The 24,933-nt window shown below is 35.5% G+C and overlaps 1 non-coding gene across 1 annotated transcript; it reads left to right on the top strand.

Moving 5' to 3' along the window:
• The first annotated feature begins 14,238 nt into the window (after window positions 1–14,238).
• LOC128281265 (small nucleolar RNA R71) lies at window positions 14,239–14,345 on the top strand. The gene has a single exon (XR_008271478.1). It is a non-coding gene; the product is annotated as a small nucleolar RNA R71 (small nucleolar RNA).
• The last annotated feature ends 10,588 nt before the right edge of the window (window positions 14,346–24,933 follow it).

The raw sequence follows: 24,933 nt of genomic DNA, 5'->3' as shown, positions 1-24,933 counted from the left end.
TCAAAGGTGTGGTCTCGACATGTGACAACCCGAATTAGGGCCTAATCGGAATAGTGGTTTCGTGACCACAAATCCGAGATAGAAATAATTGTTTTATAAATATTTTGGGGTTTATGATATGATTGCATGATTGTGTGAAAATTTCGTGATGAAATTCTATGCCTAAAGTGTTTAAATTGAAAGTAGGGACTAAATCGAATAAGTTGCAAAATTTGCATACTAGAAATTTTTAGTATGAAATTGTTTTGAAATATTTATTAGGAGGTCTTAAATAGCAATTCTACCAATTTTAAGTTCATGGACAAATTTAGGACATGGAAGGAATTTTGGAAAGTTTAGTAGTAAGGGTATTTTAGTCATTTTGATATTAAATGAAATAAAATGGGAAAAATAACACAAAATAGTCATCTTCCCCATTTAGTTGCTGCCAAACTTCACTCTCTCCATAGCTAGGATTCTTCAACTTTCAAGCTCCATAGTAAGTGATTCTAAGCCCGCTTTTAATGTTCTTTACGCTTTTGGAATCCGGAAGCTCGATTAAGCTTATGCTAGTAATAATTTAACCTAGGGTTCATATTTGGAAAAATACCCATAGGTGAAATTTGTGTATTTTGATGTTTTATGATAGAATATGAGGTTTTAAATTGTGTTAAATAATTTGTGCTACTCGGTTTTAAGTGAAAACGAGTAAAAGCAGCATAATCGGTAAAATACCTAATGTTCATAACTATATAATAGAGTGGGAATTTGATGTTGTTGTAGAAGAGAAAATGTTCAGCATATCATAAAACATAAGAATAAGGGCTGAAATTAAATTCCGAGCCTAGGGGCAAAATTGTAATTTTGTAAAAGTTAGGGGCAAAATGTAATTTTTCTACAATGTGATTTTTGGATTGAAATAAATAGTATGAGTATTAAATGAGCTAAATGTGTTATTATAGATCAAGAAAGGCGCTGAACCGACCTCGAACGGGAAAGAAAAAGTTTTGGACTAAATTGCAAAATTTCCATATTTTGCACCAAGGTAAGTTGTATGTAAATATTACAATAATTTCATGTACATTCTTATATTTCAGCCTATTATATAAATATACTAGCTGATGTTAAAATATAAATTGACTATGGGAAGAATGGAAATAAATACAGAGAGAGAGATCCGGTTGAACATTCTGAGAGATCGAATGAAATAGAGGGCGTAGCTAGGTCACATGTATGATGCTGAGTGCACATCATGTGTACAAGAAAGCTACGAGACACCTGTAGTAGCTAGGTCACATGCGTGATACGAGATGTATCCCATGTAGACAAGAGAGCTACGTGAAAGATAAATGTAGCTAGGTCGCATGCGTGATTCCAAGTGAAGGACACCATGTAGACAAGAGAGCTACGTGAAAGATAAATGTAGCTAGGTCGCATGCGTGATTCCAAGTGAAGGACACCATGTAGACAAGAGAGCTACGAGACAAATCGGCTAGGTCGCATGAGTGGTACTAAGTGTTCCCCATGTGTACAAGAGAGCCGAACTAAATGAAGTATGATGGTGGGGTCAGTCTCAAACCGTTAAATATCGAGGATTGATCCGAATTGTTCAACGGGATGGTTTTGTGGTGACATTGTGGTTTGGACCTACACTTATAGTGAATGAAATGTGGTGAAAATGAATTGTGGCATATACATATATACGATAAAATGAGGTTAGCATAAAGAATGTGTGAAAGAGTGAAATTAGTATTAAAACTGTTTTTAGATGGCAGCAGTGACGTGATTTTGAAAATCACCAAAAATAGGAGGAATATAATTAGAGGTTGAATGAGATGTGAAATTAAAGCTTAATGAGTGTACTTTCATATAAAAGAAGCAGGGCAAGCAAAGGAATTCTATATTTTGAGATATTTACAATTGTAACTGACTTGCTCAGGATGAATACGTGATCCCTGTTTCCACTTTGAAAAATCATTAAAATTGTACAAAGCAAACTAAGAAATATAGTTTACATGCCTAAATTCCTTATTGAGACTAGTTTTAAATACAACAGACTTCAGGGTTGTTTGAGTTATGTACTGAGAGAAATTCAATTCGTAGTGGACAGAGGTCAGGCCAGTCGAGCTGTGTAACAGGGGAAACTTTAACTAATAAACTGTACTAATCTGCTGAACCAAAATTATAAAAAAATTTAGCAAGAAGCTTTATGAGTCTAGATTCAGGGAAATTTTACGGATATGAATTTCGAGTTTTGTAACTCGAGTTATGATTTATTTAGTGAATATGACACAGCAGAGACAGCTTAATCGAAGTGGAATAAGTAGTGAAGTTAAAGTAGACATACTTGAATTGTTGTGTAAACATGTTAGATTCTTAAATTAGTATTTACATACTACTTACTAAGCTATAAGCTTACTTCGCTTTCTCTCTTTTGTCTTATAGTGTTCTCCACTTGCTCAGAGTCAAGGATCGTGAAGATCTACCCGCACTATCATACTTTGGGGTATTTGAACTAAATGTTTTGAATTATGGCATGTATAGTAGGCAAAAATTATTTTGTTATGTGTCATATTTGTCTAGGTTTAAAATATTAGTTACAAGATTCGATCGATTACTTTGTACAAGCCATAAAAGTTGGCTAATATTGTTCAAGATATATGTTATACGATGCATTATCAAATGGGATGACATATTTCTATCTTGGTATATGTTATGTTCTGGTAATACCTTGTATCCTGTTCCGGCGACGGTAACGGGTAAGGGGTGTTACACGACATGTATAATCAATGCAAGTTCTAGAATAACAAATCAATGTTGACACACTCATAACCAATAAAATCAGTGAGCAAGAAAGATAAATGTTCTAAAAGGCTCAAAATCTCACGAAAATTATGTGTATTTGATGTCAATCCTGTAAATTCAAAACTTCAAGATAATACCTCAATTCAGGGAAACAACCTAGCAATTTTATTTCTCAAAAGCCAACTCATCATGCTTGATTTCCTAATGTCTTAAAGTTTAAACAATTAATGCACACTTACCTATGATTTAATTAAAACATATCAATAAAAACCATAGATCAATTAGAATTTACTCTAATAATGATATGAGAAAATCATTTAAGAACAGATAAAAATTCAGGGATTTTATGATAATCACATAAATATCCTCCCCACACTTAAGATGTACATTGTCCTCAATGTACAAAGATAGGTAATAGCAATATAAGCAGTTTATCAAAAAAGAGGGAGAGAAGTGAAATTGTCCTGAATTTGCATGTACTCCTTGAAAGAGCGGAAATAGGTTTAGAGGCATTGAAAGTGATATGTATGTAGACAGAGGTGAAGGTGGTGGTAGAGGTGGGGTTACACAACCACAGTGTCCAACGAAGAGGTTATCGTGGTGGTCGGTGTTATGGTGGCTATGGTCATGGTCAAGCAGGACATGGCAGTCGTGAAGGGGTGTTTGTTTATTCCTGAGTAGCTCCCATCAACTGAACCTTTTGAAACTGCGATGCCATCAGTAATGTTTAAGGGATTTATATTTATAGGGTTGTTAGGGTTAGTAATAATGAATTAACTAGATAAAATAAAATTCAAATTAAACTAATAAAAGTCTTGGAAGAAAATGATAAATGAAGTCCAAAAGAAATGCAAAAATAAAAATACACTAAAACGATAAACAATTTAAAAATTAAATGGACTTAAAAGTCCTTGCCGATAGCTGGATCCTGTGGTGGTGGTTTTGGAAGCGATATGTGAAAATGTTGGCAAATTTGTTGTAAAGTAGCCTCAATGCTGTTGAATCGCTGAGTGCAATATTGCTCAAAGCGATGAAGGTGGTCTGAAACTTCAAACAGTGAAGCAGCTGCATGAACTGGCTGGTGTCTCGGTGGTGGCTGAAAAGGTGGCTCGTCTTGAACTGGAGGGATATCATCAAGAATATCATCGTCGTCATCTTCATTAGCGGCTCATGCAAGTCGATACTGAGGAGGGTTGAACCCATGCCGACGCTCAATCATTCGCATATGAAGCATACTTTGGATGCCCTGTGGGGACATCTAGCCAATGAGTTGAGAGATAAAGACTGTGCTATCATATTCAGAAGCCTAAAATAGTACGCTAGACGAGTCACATATGGGCCGATACTGATGACTCCTTTTCGGTGTCATTCTATCTGATTGCGAATAGCAAGGGCGATGAAGTACACAAGATCAAAGATATGCCCTCTCCTCATACTCCACAAGAAGTAGGCATCGTGAGTGTTGACAACTCCAGTGCTCTCTCACCTCCCCATTAATGTGTGTGCTAAAAGGGCATAGAGATAGCGCAGAGCTGGAGGTAATACCGATGCCTTTGAACGACAAGGATCATAAACACCTGTAGCAGGTTGGAGGTCGTTCCAGCACACCGAAGGTGGATGATGAATGTGACGGTGGAGGCTGGGAAAGATGTCGGTGTCCAGGAACTTGTCCATATAGAGTCCCAAGGCAGCTCCAAATTCGGGGACACTCAACTGACGTACTTGACCGCCAAGGCAGAATTGAACTGTCCCTGGGTCATCATGTTCTGCCATCACCGTCTGTAACTGGAGAGTCGAGCCTATTTTCAAGGTAAATTCTAGATATGTCAGCTCGATGATGCCAAAGAACCGGTTCTACGGAGTAGTGGCTAAGAGGGCTCGAACCGAATCGGCTAGATAGACCTACTCTAGTGTGGTTCAATCAATGCAACGGCCCACACCTAGGGGTTAGGCCTGTAGTATCTGGAATAGTTCCTCCTGGGGTCCCGGTGGAAATTGGAAGAATGGGTGCCATATCTTGTTAGTAGGACCCCAAGAGGACGCTGCTCCTTTTCGCTTCTTCGAGGCAGGGACAAATGTCTTCTTGCCTCTAGTGTTTGTGATAGTGTGCCTACGAATGAAAAATGAAGTTATTAATAGAAATAATCCCCAAGAATAGCATGGATAAGTATGCAAATAGGTTGAAACTAAATAGAAATACTTCATAACCACATCACAATTGGCAGACATATCAAATCATTTTTAGCAATAGGAATAGGAGAATAGTGCCAAACGAAATACCTAGTGAATAATATAGACAACTTATATTGGACATCAAACCAGTAAATTGGTGAGGAAACAATGCATATGTGGATGATAATATGGAATATGGTGTGGGTAAAGCATGAAGGCATGAAATCCATGGAAACATAAGAATGACTGAATGTATTATAATGCATAGGGTAAGTTTGACTAAAATGGTAAAATACTAAATAAGAACAAAGAGCATAAACAAGAATATCATTAGAAGTGTGAAGATTAATCAAAAACAGTCAAATAAAACATGAGATAACATAAAATTAGTAAGAGAAATGAAGATAATAGAAAGGAAAGAATAGACAAATGCAATAGTGCTTGGTTAAGGGAGGAGGTTGGTCATCCGAGGAGTGGATGAAGAAGTGGCCGGTGACGTGTGGTGGTTGTGCAATGATGGGGTGTGGGGTGAGTGGTTGGGTTTGTTTGAGGAAGAGGATTTCGGAGGGAGAAGTGAGTGATGAAGGGAAAAGAAAGGAAAAAGGGAGTTGTGGATGAAGGGAAAGGGTTTGAATAACGAGAAGGGGAAGAAAAAGAAAAGAGGAAGAAGGATGGCTGGAGGAAGAAGATGATGAATAGTAAAGGGAATAGGGAAGGAATTAGGGTTAGGGGTAATTTAAAAGGGGGCCATGGTTGTGTGAGCCCCATATTGGGCCACATGGCCGTGGCCCACGCCCGTGTGATAGTCTCTCAGCCCGTGTTTTTTGTGTTCTTGTAGTCAGGTTCGCACACGGGCCACTGGACACGCCCGTGTGCCCAAGTCGTGTGGTACACATAGTTGAATCGCGCGCTCGTGCGCACGTTCGTTCGCTTCTCCCACTCTTGTGTTAGATCCTCCATGCCCGTGTCTCAGGATTAAGCTTATGGGTTGATGTCTAAGTCAGTGTCACACATGGCCACATCACATGGCCATGTGGTGCTCCCTTCGTTTCTCCTACGCCCATGTCTCATCCAACACGCTCGTGTCCATTAGTCAGGATTGTGCACTGCCCTTAAGTACGACCGTGGCTTTCACCCGTGTTCTATCCTGACTTTGTTTATTGATTCAATTTTTGGACAAGTCCTCACACGGCCTCATGCATGCCCATGTCTCAGGCCGTGTGTCTCCCACAGTCGCCTCGCACAGCTGTGGTGTTTTATCGGAGGCCGTGTCTCTGTTGAATTTTTGTGAAAATTAAGGTGCAGTTTTACCACGGTCTAGGACACGTCTGTGTCCCTTAACCGTGGGATTCACACGGCCATATCGCATGATCGTAGCTCCTTTGTCGCAGCCCGTGTGCCTCTGTTTAGGAAAAAAATGAGAGTCCTATTTCAGCACGGCCTTGGCCACGCCCATGGGCCAGGCCGTGTTCGCCCCTGTCAAATGTCAAAATTTTCCGCAATTAAACTATGAACAGTTAAAGAAAAATTAAACCCTATTTAGTGAGGTTAGTGCTTGGGTTGCCTCCCAAGAAACGCTTAAGTCTAAGCTCGACTTTACCTTGTGGGTATATTTAGGGAAGTTTGTGGAGTCGTAGCTCCTCTCTACCGTCTTTAAAATTCTCACCGTTATAAAGTTTGAGACGATGTCCATTTACCTTGAAAGTGCCTTCTGATGGGTGACTTACCTCTACTGTGCCGTATGGAAAGATAGTTTCGACTATGAAAGGACCTAACCATCGTAATTTAAGCTTCCCAGGAAATAATTTGAGCCTCGAGTTATATAACAAGATAAGATCTCCAACTTCAAATTGCTTACGTTGCCTTAAACGAGCGTCGTGGCAGCGCTTCATTGCTTCCTTGTATAGGCGTGAATTTTCATATGCATTGGTTCGCCACTCATCTAACTCGTTTAACTGCATCAACCTATTTTCACCTACAAGTTTGAGATTAAGGTTTAGAAACTTTATAGCCCAGAATGCCTTGTGTTCTAGCTCAAATGGTAGATGAAAACTTTTTCCATAAACAAGTCTGTAAGGTGATGTCCCTATGGGGGTCTTAAAAGCAGTTTTATAAGCCCATAAAGCATCATCTACTTTCATCACCCAATCCTTCCTGTTTGATTCTACTGTCTTTTCTAGGATACGTTTAAGCTCTCGGTTTGCTACTTCGACTTGTCCACTAGTTTGAGGATGGTAAGGGGTAGCTGTTCTGTGGTGAACTCCGTATTTCTTAAAGGTCTTATCAAATTGGGTGTTACAAAAATGAGTACCCTTATCATTGATAATTGCTCTAGGTGTTCCAAATCGAGTGAAGAGTTTCTTAAGGAATCGTACTACCACTCGAGCATCATTAGTAGGTAGAGCTTGGGCTTTCACCCATTTGGACATATAATCGACGGGTACTAAGATGTATTTATTCCCAAATGAACTAGGGAATGGACCCATAAAGTCGATACCCCATATATCAAATATTTCACATGAGAGTATGCACATTTGGGACATTTCATCACGTTTGGAGATATTACATGTTCGTTGGCATTTATCACAAGTAGCAACATACATGTTGGCGTCTTTGAATAGTGTAGGCCAATAAAAACCTAATTCGAGTGTTTTATGTGCGGTCTTATTTCCACTGTAATGTCCTCCAGCCGGTCCTGAGTGGCAATGTTCCAATATTTTAATTACTTCTAACATTGTAACGCATCTTCTAATGACTTGATCTACACATATACGAAAAAGGAAAGGGTCTTCCCAAAAGTAGTTTTTCACATCAGTAAAGAATCATTTCTTTTGCTGATGTGTCAACGCTTTTGGGATAATGTTAGCGGCTAAAAAATTCGCAATGTCTGCAAACCAAGGTACCTCAGAATCAGATATAGCAAAAAATTATTCTTCAGGGAACAAATTATTTATTTCAACTTCATCTAGCTCTTTGGTACTTGAACTTTCAAGCCTGGAAAAATGATCAGCCGTGAGATTTTCAACTCCTTTCTTATCCTGAATCTCCAAGTCAAATTCCTGCAATAACAGAATCCATCAGATCAGTCGAGGTTTTGCATCAGTTTTAGTCAAAAGGTAGCGAAGAGCAGAATGGTCAGTGTAAACGACAACTTTAGACAATATTAGATATGGCCTAAATTTATCGAATGCAAAAACCACAGCTAGCAGCTCTTTCTCCATGGTGGTGTAGTTTTCTTGTGCAGCTGTCAAAGTTTTGCTGGCATAATAGATTGGTCGAAAATGCTTGTCTCTTCGTTGTCTCAAAATTGCACCTACTGTAGAATCACTCGCATTGCACATTAGTTCGAAAGGTAAATTCCAATCAGGTGCGATTATAATTGGAGCATTAAACAATTTATCCTTTAAAGTATTAAATGCTTCTAAACATTCCTGATCGAAATTAAAGGGCACATCTTTTTCTAGAAATTTAGTCAAAGGCTTAGCTATTTTAGAAAATTCTTTAATAAATCTTCTATAAAACCCAACATGTCTTAAAAAGCTTCTAATAGCCTTGACCGAACTAGGGGGAGGTAGTTTTTCAATGGTTTCAATTTTAGATTTATCAACCTCAATCCCTTTACTAGAAATTTTATGTCCTAACACAATACCTTCTTGAACCATAAAGTGACATTTTTCCCAGTTAAGTACAAGGTTCGTTTCCTCACATCTTATTAGAACTCGTTCTAAATTTTTAAGGCAAAGATGGAAAGAGTTACCGAATACTGAAAAGTCATCCATAAATACCTCCATGATGTCTTCTACGTGTTCGTCAAAAATGGCCATCATGCAACGCTGAAAAGTAGAAGGAGCATTACATAATCCAAAAGGCATTCTATGATAAGCAAACGTACCGTATGGACATGTAAATGTCATATTTTGTTGATCTTCAAGAGCTATTGGGATTTGAAAATAACTAGAGAGTCCGTCTAAAAAGTAGTAGTACATGTGCCCTAATAATCTTTCCAACATTTGGTCAATGAATGACAGGGGAAAGTGATCTTTTCTCGTGGCATCATTCAGCTTTCTATAGTCAATGCAAACTCTCCAACTTGTGACTGTCCTTGTTGGGATTAGTTCATTTTTCTCATTGGCTACAACAGTCATGCCTCCTTTCTTAGGGACAACCTGCATTGGACTTACCCAAGAACTATCAGAAATAGGATAAATAATTCCAGCATCTAGGAGTTTAATTACCTCAGCTTTAAGAACTTCTTTCATGTTGGGGTTCAGTCGTCTTTGAGCTTGCATACATGGCTTATATTCATCTTCCATTAAAATTTTGTGGGTGCAAAAAAAAGGGCTGATCCCTTTAATGTTAGAAATTTTCCAAGCTATGACCCTTTTATGCTCTCTTAATACTTGGAGTAACTTCTCTTTCTCCTTGGGTTGTAAGTTAGAAGCAATAATCACTGGTAATGTAGAATTATTTCCAAGGAATGCGTATTCCAAGTGATTTGGCAATTGTTTAAGTTCCAATTTAAGAGGTTCTTCAATAGAGGGTTTTTGCTTAAGTTCATCGTTTACCTTAATACCCTCATGTTTTGCTTGTCTTGGGAAGAGTTCATTGAAATTTAGTTTATTTTTTATCTTACCTATCTCAGAATCATCATCGTCCACCTCCTCTCCTTGGGCAAGACACAGTTCCAACGTGTCCTTATGTACGATTTCCTGAAAAGAATCTTGAGTAGCATGATCAATAGAGTCAATAGAATAACATGAGTCGTCCTGTGCCCTAGAAAATCTCATGGCATCATAAATTTTAAAAATAATCTCCTTGGCATCTACTCTAAGTACCAGTTTAAAATCACCCACATCAATAACAACCCTAGCAGTGGCTAAAAATAGACGACCTAAGATTAGAGGTACTTCAACATCTTCATCCATGTAACATCTCAAAATAGGGCCTAAATGGAATAATGGTTATGAAACCACAAATCTGAGATAGAAAAGTTTATTTCAATTAATTTTTATGATTTACCGAGTGATTAGATGCATGTGTTAGAGTATTGATAAGAAATTTTATAGATTGCATGTTTAATTTGCCTTTAGGGTTTATTTGCAGAAGTTGTTGTAACAGCCCGATTAGGGCCTAAACGGAACGATGGTTTTAGAACCACGAATTTGAAGTCAAAAAATTTATTCCGGTTAAGTTTTAAGGTTTATTTATTGATTAAAATATTGTGTAAAAATATCGTTAAGTAATTTTACTGATAAAGTGCTTAATTGGACTTTTAGGACTAAATTGCAAAAGTTGCAAAATATGTGCTCTAATTCATAAGTACTTGATTGAAATGGAGGTTTGAAGAGGATTTCCTTAAATGGTAATTAGACCATTATATTTCGTTTGGACAAAAATGGGCATGAATAGGACAAAATTTTAAAGAAAGGTCTTAAGGGCATTTTAGTCATTTGGTAATTAAAAGAAATAAAAAGGGAAAATAAAGCCAAAATTGACTCATCTTTTTCATGAAGGCCGAAATTAGCATGGGGGAAGCCATGGCTAGGGTTTTCAAGGTTTCCAAGCTCAATAGTAAGTCCGTTCTAGCCCCGTTTTTCAAGTTCTTTACGATTTTGGAATCCTAGTAACTTGATTAAGCTTATTCTAGCAATAATTTAAGCTAAGGTTCATATTTGGAAAAATACCCATAGGTGAAATGTGTTTATTTTGATGTTTTATGGTAGAATATGAAGGCTGAAATTACGTTAAACAACTTTTGCTAAGCGGTTTTAAGCAAAAATGAGTAAAACGGCTTAATCAGTAAAAGTTGTTATTGTTCATAACTATGTGTTAGAGTGAGAATTTGATGTTTCCATAGAAGGGAAAAATGATCAGCATGTCATAAAACATAAGAATAAGGGATGAAGTTTAATTCCCGAGCCTAGGGTCAAAAGTGTAAATATGCAAAAGTTTAGGGGCAAAATTGTATTTTTGCCAAAGTTTGAGTTAAGGACTGTTTTGAATAGTACATTAATTAATAATTAAAATATGATGTTTTAGATCCCGAAAAACGAGATTTGAATCTATAATGGGAGAAAAATCAAAAATCGAGAAAGTTGGTAAAATGACCGTTTTAGTATCGAGGTAAGTTCATATGTATAATAAGCATTAATTTATGCATGTTTTAATGTAAAATTGATATATTTACTATGATTGCCGAGGTGTTGAAATTAAGTATAATTATGATGATTTAAATGTTCAATATTAATTCGACATGGAAATAAGAAAGTATGTAAGTTTGTATGTAAATAATACATTATCTTTATTATGTTTTTGTATTTCAGCATATTTTATGTATTGTAGCTGATTTTTGAATCATAATTGACTATTGGAAGTATGGAATCAAGTATTAGAAAGAGAGAGAAATCCCGATTGAACCTTCGGAAAGATTGGATGATACAGATGGTATGTAGCTAGGTCACATGTATGGTGCTGAGTGCACATCATGTGTACAAGAGAGCTACGAGACATTATGATGTAGCTAGGTCGCATGGGTGATACTATGTGTACACCATGTAGACAAGAGAGCTACGGGATATATGTAGCTAGGTCGCATGCGTGGTTCCAGGTGAAGGACACCATGTAGACAAGAGAGCTACGAGATAAATGGCTAGGTCACATGGGTGGTACTAAGTGTTCACCATGTGTACAAGAGAGCCAAATTATGCGTATAATCGAGCTAGGTCACATGAGTGGTGCTAAGTGAAGGCCACTATGTGTACAAGAGAGCTTCGATTTTAAAGGTGGATGTGTGCGATACCATCGCAGATCTCGTTATTATTCAAGTGTTCAACTGGAAATTGATTAAATGAAATTGTGTATGACTTTGTGATGATAAGTGTAAGTATATACGTGTGTAACTTATGAGCTATATGCTCGATATGTGATTGGAAATTGGAAAGATTGTTATGGGAAAGTGATGAATACAATTGAAGTGTGAAAGATCAAAATTGACAATAAAACTGTCCTGGATAGTTGCAGTGACGTATCTAAAAATTTACCAAAAATAGTAAAAATTGAATCAGAGATTGAATAAGATATCAAATTATAGATTAATGAGTCTATTTTCATATAACAGAAACAGATCAAGTAAAGGAATTCTATATTATGAGATATTTAAGTTTTTGAGAGACTGGTTCAGAATGACTATGTAATCCCCTGTTCTGAATTGGAAAAATCATTAAAAATTTTACAAAAATAATTATGGGATATAATTTATATGCTTGAAATCCTTAATGAGTCTAGTTTCAAATTAAATAAACAATAACATCCTTTGAATTTTGTACGAGGAGAAAATTGATTCGTAGTGAAGAGTGGTCAGAACACTTGAGCAGTGAAATAGGGGTAAATTCAATGAATATACTGTACTAATTGGCTAGACTAAAAATTTTGAAAATTTTATGGTAAGAATATATGTGAATCTAGTTTCAAGGAAAATTAATGCTTTGTAATTTGGAGTTCTGTAGCTCCAGAAATAAATAATTTAGTTTCTAGTACTCTGCTAGACAGCTTATTTTTTAACCTGTTTATGATTGTAATAGTGAAAGTATGTGTGTTTGTGATGTGTCGCAGATGTTAACTCGAGTTGGAGGTCGCTGGAGGTTAAATCACACTATCAAAATATTGATCGATATATAAAGGTTTTAAAGTATTTTAAGTCTTTGGCATGTATGGAGACTCGTTTAATTGTTATTAAGTTGCTAGGAATTGGCTTAAAATACTGACCTATGTTATTTGAAGGTCTCTATTGTATGATGTCATTTAATGTAGATAGTCTTGATTATGTTATTAATTATAAATTGGTTTTTATATGATGATTAGTTATTAAGTCCGGTAATGCCTCGTACCTTGTTCCGGCGTCAAACACAAGTAAGGGGTGGTACAATCCATGTCAAGCACAACGAAATCAACAGGGAATATAAATTTATCTACTTTTACAAGTACGTCATCTATAATACCCCTAGGATATTTAACAGATCTATCAGTTAGTTGAATACTCATCCTAGTGGGTTTAGGTTCCCCAAGACCAAGTTGTTTAAACATTTTATATGGCATCAGATTAATGCTAGCGCCTAAATCAGCTAGTGCCTTATCAACATTCAAACTACCAATTAAGCAGGGAATAGTAAAACTTCATGGATCTTTCAATTTGGTTGGCAGTTTATTTTGGAGTATGGCCGAGCACTCCTCGTTAAGTTCCACTGTAGATAACTTCCTTTTATTCGTTAGAAGCTCCTTTAAAAATTTTGTATATGTAGGCATCTGCGATATAGCTTCAACAAAAGGTAAGTTAATATGAAGTTGTTTAAAAAGTTCAAGAAATTTACCGAATTGTGCATCCATGCAGTCTTTCTTCAACTTTGCTGGATATGAGATTGGTGGTTTGTATTCCTTTGGCATCGGATTGTCATTGTTTTTGGGTTTTTCCTCATCTCCTTCTGCTCTGTCAGCTTCTGGTGGTGGCTTCTTTTCAGATTCAGCTAACACTTCCCACTCCTTAGTGTAACTGCTTTCACATGTTCTTTTGGATTCAATTCGATGTTACTAGGTAGACTTCCTGGTGGTCTCTTAAAAATCATCTTAGCCAACTGTCCAGTTTGATTCTTGTGCCCTTGGATCAATGTTTGCTGATTTTTAAATACAGTTTCAGTGTTCTGAAAACGGGTTTCCACTACTAAAATAAATTTTGTCATCATCTCCTCAAGGTTTGGCTTTTTCTTTTGCTGGTAACGTTGTTGTTGGAAGCCTGGAGGGGGTGGTGGTCTCTGATTCCCTTAACCTCCCCATAAGAAATTTGGGTGGTTCCTCCAACATGCATTGTAAGTATTACTATAAGGATTATTTTGAGTTCAAGAGTTATTACCCATATAATTCATTTGTTCAGTCTCCATGTTGTGGCCATAGAATGGGTATTCTGAATTACTCGTTCCACCTCCACTTGCATCGCACTGTATTACTGGATGAACTTGTGAAGAACCAAGTAAACCATCAATTTTGCTATTCAAAAGTTCTACCTGATTAGAGAGCATAATAACCGAATCGACGTTAAAAACGTTGGCTGCTTTCGTCGGCTTTGTCCTCATGATTTGCCACTGATAATTATTCAATGACATCTCTTCTATAAATTCATAGTCCTCTTTAGGTGTTTTATTATTAATAGTCCCATCAGCAACTGCGCCAATCATCTGTCTAGTCGAAGGATTTAGGCCGTTGTGAAAAGTTTGAACCTATAGCCAAAGTGGTAGCCCATGATGAAGGCGCCTTCTCAATAGATCATTGTATCTCTCCCATGCATCGTAGAGTGTTTCTAAATCCATCTGTACAAAAGAAGAAATATCATTCCGTAATTTAGCTGTTTTAGCCAGTGAAAAATATTTAAGCAAAAACTTTTCGGTAATTTGTTCCCAAGTGGTGATTGATCCTCGTGGTAACAATTTCAACCACTATTTAGCCTTATTTCTCAATGAAAAGGGAAATAACCGAAGGCGAATGGCATCATCAGAAATGCCATTGATTTTAAAGGTGTCGCAGAATTCCAGAAATTTTGCTAAATGAGTGTTTGGATCCTCGTCCTTCAAACCATCAAACTAAACAAACTATTGTATCATTTGAATCGTGTTAGTTTCAGTTCAAAATTATTTGCAGCAATAGCAGGTCTAACTATACTCGATTCAGCTCCTGTTAAACTAGGTTTAGCATAATCATACATAGTATGAGGAGCAGGATCCTGATTTACTAGGTTCGTAATAGCCACAAGAGGTAGCGGATTATTATGATTATCAGTCATCTCTTCGGTTGTGGTTTGAATATCGTCCTCTTGCCCTTCCTCTATGTATCGTTGGCTTCGCTTTATCTCTCTTCGGTTTCTGCGAGCTGTGCTTTCGATCTCACTATCAAAAAGTAGAGGTCCTGACGGGTTTCTTCTAGTCATAAACTATAAAAACCTGCCAGAAGTAAATAAAAGAAAATTTAGTAATATAAACAAAATTTAAATAAAATTTAAATTACAATAAAATAAATGGATATAGTAATAAAAATTAAGCGTTCCTAATATCTTAGTCCCCGGCAATGACACCAAAAACTTGGTGGTCGTGAAACTAACTATAAATTTGACTAAGGCAAGAGCACCTATCGAATAGTAGTACAGTTCTGGTGAGACTAAAAATATCGTATCCAATAGGACTAAAAGTACTAGTAGTTACTCTCTTTTTATTATCTAACCTAAAACTTTAAGGGTGTTTTTAAACTAACCTAAATTTCTAATTTACCTAAGATCACTACAGAGGCGAAAGTTGGAAAATACTTTAGGAAAACCAATTGAGAAGACAATACCCAAGAAAGAATCCACCTAGATTTCACTTTTTACCTTTGACTTAGACGATTTATTCACTTGACTTATTCTGTAAAAATCCCTGATTTATGTTATTATCCCTTTCGAGACTAAAAACAACTGACTCTAGGTTGATTAATCGAAATCTCTTTCTAATTAAAACCATTATTGTCACATTAACTCGATCTATGGATTCCCTTATTAGATTTGACTCTAATCCGGCAGATTTATATCGTCCTATTTCTAGGATTTCATTCAACTCCGCTTAATTATGAATGATCTACTCTTAAACAGGGACTTTTGCTCCACTGAATAAGCACATCAAAACCTGAATTAATATTTTGGAATATTAAAATAAGAATTTAGAACTCACAATTAAGAATAAGAATAAGTATTTATCATATAAATCAAAGAGTAATAAGACCCGTCCTAGGTTTCATCTCCCTTAGGTATTTAGGGAGTTTAGTTCATAATAATAATGGAAAACATCTCAAAGTTTGGAAAACAACAAAACATAAAGAAAACCCAAGAACTTCTAGGAAATTGGATGGAAATCTTCAGCTTGATGTAGATCCTGGCTCCAAGGTGATTCTGATGGCTAATCACGAGTATTTTCTGCTTCCAACTCTCTGTGTGTCCCTCTCATCCTCTTCTAGAATCTTTATATAGACTTTTGAATGCCCAAATTAGCCCGAAATAAGCCTTTTTCGAGTAGAACTAGACTTGGGCTCAATAGGGACACGGCCGTGTGCCACGCCCGTGTAAAGATGCTCAGGCCGTGTGCAATTCTGACTTGGATTAATGTCGACACGGCCATGAAACACAGGCGTGTGGTCTACCCGTGTGTCACACACGAGCGTGTGGATTACCTGTGTGGAACTACCTAGGCCGTGTAAAACATTGATTTAGGCCCAATTTGTCACTTTTTGGCTCATTTCTCGCTCTTTTTGTTGTCCTAAACTTGCCTGAGTATAGCACATAAATTTAAAGGATTAGGAGTATCGAATTTAATAAAATCAAGGAAAATTCATCCATAAATATGCCAAGAATGGGGTAAAAATATGTATATATTACGGTTTATCAAACAATTTCAGAAATTCAAACATGGGCTTGATAGAGCTCTAAGCAACGTTCACAAAAATGTATAAATGATCAAAAACGGAACAAAATTCATACCTCAATTGAGCTTTAACATAGGCGAGCCTTAGATGGTTTTCTTTCTTTCTTCTTTGATTTTCAGTTGAGGAAGACTTTAACAAATTTTAGCATTTCTTTTATTTAATTCATCATTTATACATAGATTACCATTATACCCTTAATTAATAAACATTTAAATCACTAACATAAAAGGTTATTAATGTCCACTCATAGTTCTAATGGTCAAATATCAACATAAGGACATTTCATTTACAAAGACATAACAAATAGGCACTTTAACAATTAAAAGGCCACTTTTACTTTTTACACGATTAGGTCTTTTTATCAAATTGAACACACAAACGATTAAATTTTCATACGAAACTTTCACACATTCTAATTCACATATCATAAGCACTGAAAATAATATTAAAATATTTTTTTGATTCAGATTTGTGGTCCCAAAACCACTATTCCGACTAGGGTCTAAACCGAACTGTTACAGTTTTTTATTTTGTTTCAGGATTTTTATTCTGTCGTTTAACAAATCAAAGGGAAATTTTTCTATTTATGGTGGCCTTAATTGTGGCTTTAAATTGAATTAAAATAAAATTATCAATGGTGAATTAAAAAGACAATATGAGAATGCATGTCTAGGATTGGTTCTTTGAAAGACTTGGTATTTAAGCATGCCAAGTGCACCACCTCTCTTTTAGGGTTACCTACCTGGTGCATTATTTTATTGTATTTTTTATTAGACCGTATAAAATTTTGTTTTGGGTTTTATTAAATTCCTGTCATCTAACAAAAGTTGATAAGTTTTCTAATTTTGATTTTGTTTCTTAACAGAAAAATAAACTCCTACCAAGTCAATCAATTCGCAATCTAAAGCTTTGGTTCAAACGCAATATTCAATCCAAAACTCAGTATTTCCTGTGGCGACTACTGTAAACCACAACAAGAAACCTGCAAAATTCTCGGGACAGAATTTCAAGACTTCGCAACAGAAAATGTTGTTTTATTTAACCATGTTGAACTTGGCCAAAATTTTCAAATATGACCCTCCTACTGTTAAAAAGGGCGAGGTAGATGAAGTTGCTACTTTCACTACTGTTGAAGCTTGGAAACGTTTAGATTTCCTATGTCAAAACTACATCTTGAATGGATTGTCGAATGCACTATACGAAGTGTATAGTGTTAAGAAAACAACTAAGGAATTATGGACATCGTTGGACCATAAATACAAAGCTGAATATGTTGGAATTAAAAAGTTTTTAGTTGCTAAATTCTTGAATTTTGTAATGGTTGATTCTAAATTAGTTTTGAACCAAGTGCAGGAACTTCAACTGGTCATTCACAAAATTATTACTGAAGGGATGATAATAAGTGAATCCTTCTAAGTTGCAGCCATTATTGAGAAGCTGCCTCCTACTTGGAATGACTTCAAGAATTACCTAAAGCACAAAAGAAAGGAAATGTCAGTGGAAGACCTAATTGTTAGACTTCAGATTGAAGAAGACAATAAAGGTACAAAGAAAAAAGGCTCAACAAAGTAGCAAATGAAAATGTTGCTAGGGCAAACATCATAGAAGTCAATAAAGACTTCAAGAAGGGAAAACAACCACAAAATGGGTCTAAACTGGGACCAAAATGTGGTGTTTTTAAAGTAAAAATTTCAAGAAATATGATTGAATTGCAACAAGATAGGGCACAAATCATCCAACTGTAGGATCTCAAAGAAAGTTAAAGCTAACGAGGTCAATGCTGTGGAAGAAATTTCCAAGGAAGTGTCCGATATGGACTTATGTGCCTAACATACGAAGAACTATGAATAAGAATATTCTTTCTAAAGGGGGAATGTTTGTGGGAAGGGTATATGTATTAATCTAAATGCAATCTCTGTAAAAGCAAAACTATGAATAAGAATGTTGCTTCTTTTTCTGTTTATATGCTTGAGTCATTTAATTTATGGCATAGTAGGCTCGGATATGTTAATTATTAAATTTTATATACATTAATTAACTTAAAGAACATTCCTTCGTTTTACAATAATTATAATTATAAATGTGAAACATGTGTTGAGACAAAATACATAGCAATGCTTGTAAAGCTTGTTCAAACAATAGGAAGGAATAAAAATGTTTATTACCTTCATTGCTATGTATATTTGCTTAAGAGAAAAGACGAAAAGAATTTTACTCTATAAGCAAGAAGTTGAAAACCAACTTAATAAAAAGATTAAGTGATCGTAATAGTGGTAGTGGATATGTTGAATCATTTGAATAATGTACACAACTTAATAACACCACCATACTTTCCTCAAATAAAATAGTCGAACAGAAAAATCAAACTCTAAAGGAAAAGATGAACGCATTGCTAAAAAGCTTACAGTTGTCACAGAAAATGTGGGGGGAGTGTTTCTATGAGTTAATTACCTTTTTAAATAAGGTACCCACAAAAAAAAGGACACAACTATCCTACAACCACTTGAAAGTGTGGAGGGTCTTGCTAGCATAACGTATAATGGCAAGTCGAGACATATGTGTCATCGACACAATACTGTTAAACAACTAATCTTAAATGGAGTTATCTCTATTGATTTTGAAAAATAAAAAGATAACATTGCAAATCCGCTAACTAAAGGCTTAAATGAGATCATGTTGATAAAACATCGAATGTGACTAAAGCCCATGAAAATAAAAGGCGTTATGTGAAGGAAAACCCTACCTAGCTGATTGGAAATCCCAATATCTAGGTTCAAAAGGACAACCTAATTGCATAGACCTTGTGAGGTCACTGTGGGGGTACTTATCCCGAGTCCGTTCCTATGATGTAAACAGTGACTAAAAATCGGATAGGTTAAGCAATGCTTTTAATGACCATTGTATGTTTCAATGAGCTAAACAACATAAGTCACCTATGTAAGAGTGAAGTTGGGCTGTTTCAAGGAGACTACTGGGGCATAGGTCTCTCAAACTCTTGCAGAACCAGGATACGTTCATGGCTATATGAACATACCCATGAGAACTAAAACCTTGCTAGGGGGTAGTTGTGTGAGGTATATCATCGTTTACACAAAAAGGTAGAACAGTTCAAGGACATCACGTCTACTGATCAGCTAGTAAAGTAAATATACTTTCACAAGGGTGGATACCTACCTATCCTATGCAACTATCGATCGTAGATTCTATCACCACATCGAGTCAATTTTTTTTTTGATAAAACTATCAATTTTCATTCATGTGGGGGATTATTGGAAAAATTAGATTTTTATGAAACTTTGAGGCATATTCTCAATAGGTAAAGGTGGAGAGTTGAATCATAAAATTATGGTTTCTTATTCTAATCCATGAGACATTTACAATGGTATATCATATGCTCAAAATGGTTGAGTGATGAATGAGAAATTGATGCTCAAAGTAAGCTACTTGGAAATATTTGTTGAGGAAAAGTAAAAGCTTAGATCCCACATTAGTTAAATACCAGATGTGAGATATGTATATATATATAAACCCTCTTGAAGGGTAATTGAATAAGTAAGCTTGAAAACTTGCCTTGCACGTAAGGGGTGCAGGTCCAAACCCGATGGGGTTGGGGTGCAATCACACGATGTGGGCAACGCGAGATGTCCGGACTGGTCGAGCCCAAATAAGCTTACAGATATTTTAGCCCAACACGAATTTATTTTTCTCAGCACACATAATCTACTTATATATGGACAATGTCTGATTCCAATCAATTTGATTCAATTTTTTAAATCAAATTGATTTTTTTACTCTTTAATGACAGATTTTGTGGTTATTTCTAAATTTTCAACCATCCTAAATGCCTATAAAAGGTTGTGTATTATATAGAAATTTACACACAATCATACTCTTTCACACTAAAACTCATTTGCTTTCAGAACTTTTCCTTTTCCTCTTCGAATTTTTCAAACATTCCGATGATAGAAAAAGGAAACATTCGTTCGTTGATCGTTGTAGAGGTGCTACTATTTTGATCACTGTTGTTGTTGTTGTACCTTGGAAGACATTTGACCAATGTTTCTCCAAGTGTCGTAAGAGCGGCCTAATCTGTCTTAGGGAAACTGTGTTTCACAAGCCTCAATGTTTCGTAAAATCTCTATTCTTCTTTATTTCAATTTTTTATTACTATTTTGTTTGATTTTCATATTTCACAATTTAATTATAAATTGTTATATTTATATTTTAGTTATATAAATATTTATTTATTTATATTTATATATTTTGTTTCGCTAACGTGTGTATTGTAATATCCTGATTTTGGGCCTAGTCGGAATAGTGGTTTCGTGACCACAAAATTCGAGATAGAAATAACTATTTTATATTATTTTGAGGTCTATGATATGATTGCATGATTGTGTGAAAAATTCGTGAAGAAATTTTATGCATAAAGTGCTTAAATTGAAATTAGGGACTAAATCGAATAATTTACAAAACTTGCATTCTAGAAGTTTCTAGTATGAAATTGTTTTGAAATATTAATTAGGAGGTCTTAAATAGCAATTTTACCAATTTCTAAGTCTATGGACAAAAATTGGACATAGATGGAATTTTTGGAAAGTTTAGTAGTAAGGGCATTTTGGTCATTTAGGGGTAAAATGAATTAAAATACAAAACTAAAAGCCAATTTTGCTCATCTTCAACCCCATGGCCGAATATAGCAAGGAGAAACCATGGCTAGGGTTTTTCAAGCTTCCAAGCTCGATTAGCAAGGAAAACTAAAATTCGGGCTAAAATGGGGAAAGTACCAAGTTGTGGACGAAATGGTAAAAGTAGCCATTTTCGCATACGAGGTAAGTTTATGTGTAAATAATGTAGTATAATTGTTATTTTTAAGTTATTGATGTTAATTATATGATATGTTGATTTTTATCATGAAGTATATGCTTTATGGTTATTTTCGAATAAAATGCAAATTATGTGAATTATTTGTTAAATATAAAGTGCTACCGAATATTGGTTTCGGTATTTTACGGAAGATGACATGGAGATGTGTTCGAGGAAAATCCCGTTTGAACCTTAGGAATAGATTAGGATACAAGTGACATGTCACTAGAATATTTGGGCATCCGAACTCGTTGAGTTGAGTCCGAGTTCACTTATGGATGCGAATGTCCGAACTCGTTGAGTTGAGTCCGAGTTCGAGAGATGTAACTAGGCATCCGAGCTCGTTGAGTTGAGTCCGAGTTCACTTATGGATGCGAACGCCTGAGCTCGTTGAGTTGAGTCCGAGTTCACTTATGGGCGGGTTACATGGTAGCTTGGCTACATATGTGGCACTTATGTGCAAACTTTCCATGTATCCGAATTATATTCCGATGTGTTCAACGGGTAAAATTCTACTCAAATGGAGGAATACTCGAGATGAAAGGGACGTATTGGTAAGTGTTGTGAAATGAATACTTTGAACAGGTATGTACTTAACCCTCGGGTTGAAAACTCGATATAACAACAATATGGTAAGATGATAAATGAAAATGTGATATGAATGTCTCGGTGATGATTATGCAAATGATGTTTTATGTTTGCTTATATAGTTGTGTTACTTGCTATTTGCATGTGAGCTTACTAAGCATTTATGCTTACTTCCTCCTTTTCATTCCTTGTAGTGTTGACAAGCCAGCTCGGAAATCGGGAACAGTCGGAGGCATGCTCACACTATTCGTATACCATCTTGGCATAATGGCTTGCATATTTTGAGTATGGCATGTATAGCATTATAATCATTTTGTATATATGGTCTTATAATATGGTTATTGAGTGGTATAGAAATGCTTGGTAATGATTAGCCATTAGAATGGCTAATCATGATCATATTTGGTGTTATGTATGCTAAATTGCTAGCTAATTCATGGAAACCATGAAATAGGTAAAATTTACCATAAAATAGATTCAGACAGCAGCAGTGACGTGAGTTTGAAAAATCATTAAAAATAGTAGAGATACAATTAGATGATGAATAAAATATGGAATTGAAGAATTATGAGTCTATTTTCATATGGATGGAACAAAACAGGTATATGAGTTATATTTTATGAGATGTTTAAATTTTTGTGAAACAGGGCCAGAGCGATTTCTGGATCCCCTGTTCTGACTTTGGAAATTCACCATAAATTGTTCAAAGATAATTAGAAGTCATGATTTATATGTAAAGATTTCTTATTGAGTCTAGTTTTATTAGAAATAAATGGCATAGTCATTGAAACTCTGTACAGGGAGATATCTGATTCGTAATACACAGAGGTCAGATCAGTTGAACCCTGAAACAGGGGAGAATTTAACTAATAAACTGTACTAATTTGCTAGACCAAAAATTCTATAAAAAAATTAATAAATAGATATATGAGTCTAGTTTCATGGAAAATTTACGGAATTGAATTTCGAGTTTTGGAACTCGAGATATGAATTTTTAAGCGACTGTGACGCAGATTGCTAGCTTGACTGAAAATTTTAAAAATAAATTGTTTGAGCTGTTTAAGTAATGAATTAAGTCTGTTAACACCTTGTCTTCGACTCCGGCGACGGTCTCGGGTATGGGGCGTTACATGTATTATCCAACAGATAATCCCATGATAACATTCCTAATGATGCTTTAGCTCCAACACTATGTTCAAGAAAAAGGAACGAGCCTTGATTTGGGATTGTAAAATACTCCTTACAGTCAAAATTTTCATATTCCAATGAAATTTTGGTTAAAGGACATCTAAGTTTTACAACCTATTTCCTAGATATAACGATCATTGAGAATCCTTGGAGCATATTATTTTCTTCTGCCCATCAGCCTGGGCTACTTAGCATGCTTTTATCTTTCATTGTGACCCAAATTCAGTCAGGTGTCCATCCTTTGCTCAATGGTGATCCCAATGCATATAATGCTTTCTTTTAATTCATTTCATGGTCTTGATCTCATTGCTCACATTTGTTGAGAAATTTGGAAAGCTTGTAATACCGCCATCTACGAAGGAAAAGAAAGAAACTCGGTTCAAGTTTGGAATGATGCTTTCAAAGGACTTTCTTATTTCTATGATGCAAAGCCTCCATCTTCCCACATATTTTTAATTTGTCCAATTTAATACATAAACTTTTATTTCGTTTACCGATTTGGTATCTGATCCTAAAAGTGTTAAACACTGACATCATTTAACATGTGGCCAGTATCATGTGGCACTATGTAAAGAAAAAGTTCAATTAGTCAAAGTAAGGGACTCCAAAACAGTTATATCATTTCATTTTTTAAAAGGCAAGCTAATAAAGGGCATTAATATTTTTTTAAAAAGCATCAATAAATTCATGACCCTAAACTCACAAAACTTTGTCTCCTTGTTTCTGTTGCTTGGTTTTGCCTTTTGTTTTTTTATCGGACTAGATTTCGAGGAACTCTCTCAAATGCCACCAGATTGAAACCCAAAATCCATGGAAAACTACCTCAATCGGTCGATGTGGCGGGACAAAATTAAAATTAGGAAAATAAAACATAGAAGTGAAAGGGTACATTTTATTTTAAATAGGATAGTGACTGTGTAAGGTAAAAATGGTGTGTTTTACTTGCATTGACAGCTGTAGTAACTAACCAAGCTGTTACTAGTTTTCTTTTTCGCTACATAAGAAGTGTTGTTATGCGGGGAAATACATATTGAATATTTGATGAATTGATTCTGTTTCGTCTCCCTTCCCCTTTCTTTTTACTTCTCCCTGCTATTCTGCTTCTTTGTTTTCTCTGTTTTCTTCTGAATTCTCGGCTTCTGCTTCTGTCCGCCTTTCTCTTTTCTGCTTTTCTTCTGTCTTTATATTTCGATCCATAATAGTCGATTCTGTCATATGATCGTCGCACCATTCCGGATGTAGCTTCCTCATGGCCAGTCACGGCTCTTCACTATTGAGATCGTCAGTTTGAAGCGTAGAAATTCAAGAGCTTTTTTTTCATGTCCCTTTTCTTGATTGAAAGTTTGGGTTTATTAAGTTTTGAGTTCTCTCACTTTTTCTTTTTTGCATTTCTCTCCTGTTTCGAACTACAGAGATTCTTTTTCTTTTTTGATTCTATCTTTTCCCTCTTTTTCTCTCTGGTTTTGATTCAAATGGGTTTTCTTAAATCCGATATGTTTCGTGTTCTGGAGTTCTGTTTTCTTAAATCTAATCTGTTTTGGAGTTGTTAAATATGATTTTTTATTTATTTTGGATTTCCTAAGGAAAGAAGGTGTGAGTATTTATATTCAATTAATTTGGTAGTAAGGTTGTATTTTTAATTCTTCAATGATCTTTTCCTAAATCTGAAATTTGGGTTCACTGGCTGAAGCTATGTGTTCCCTACTGTATGCTATTGGTGTCCATATTTTAAGAAAATTTAGGATTTTTTTAAGTTGAAACTTTCAATTTAGAGTTCTTTATATGTTCAAATTTTCAAGTTGTTAATTTTTTTTTTTTTTGTCTTAGAATTAATTCAAGATTGCT

The sequence above is a fragment of the Gossypium arboreum genome, chromosome 9, assembly GCF_025698485.1.
Source record: "Gossypium arboreum isolate Shixiya-1 chromosome 9, ASM2569848v2, whole genome shotgun sequence".
Classification (NCBI taxonomy): domain Eukaryota; kingdom Viridiplantae; phylum Streptophyta; class Magnoliopsida; order Malvales; family Malvaceae; genus Gossypium; species Gossypium arboreum.
The sequence above is the reverse complement of the archived record's forward strand: the minus strand, read 5'-3'. Positions and strand labels throughout refer to the sequence as shown.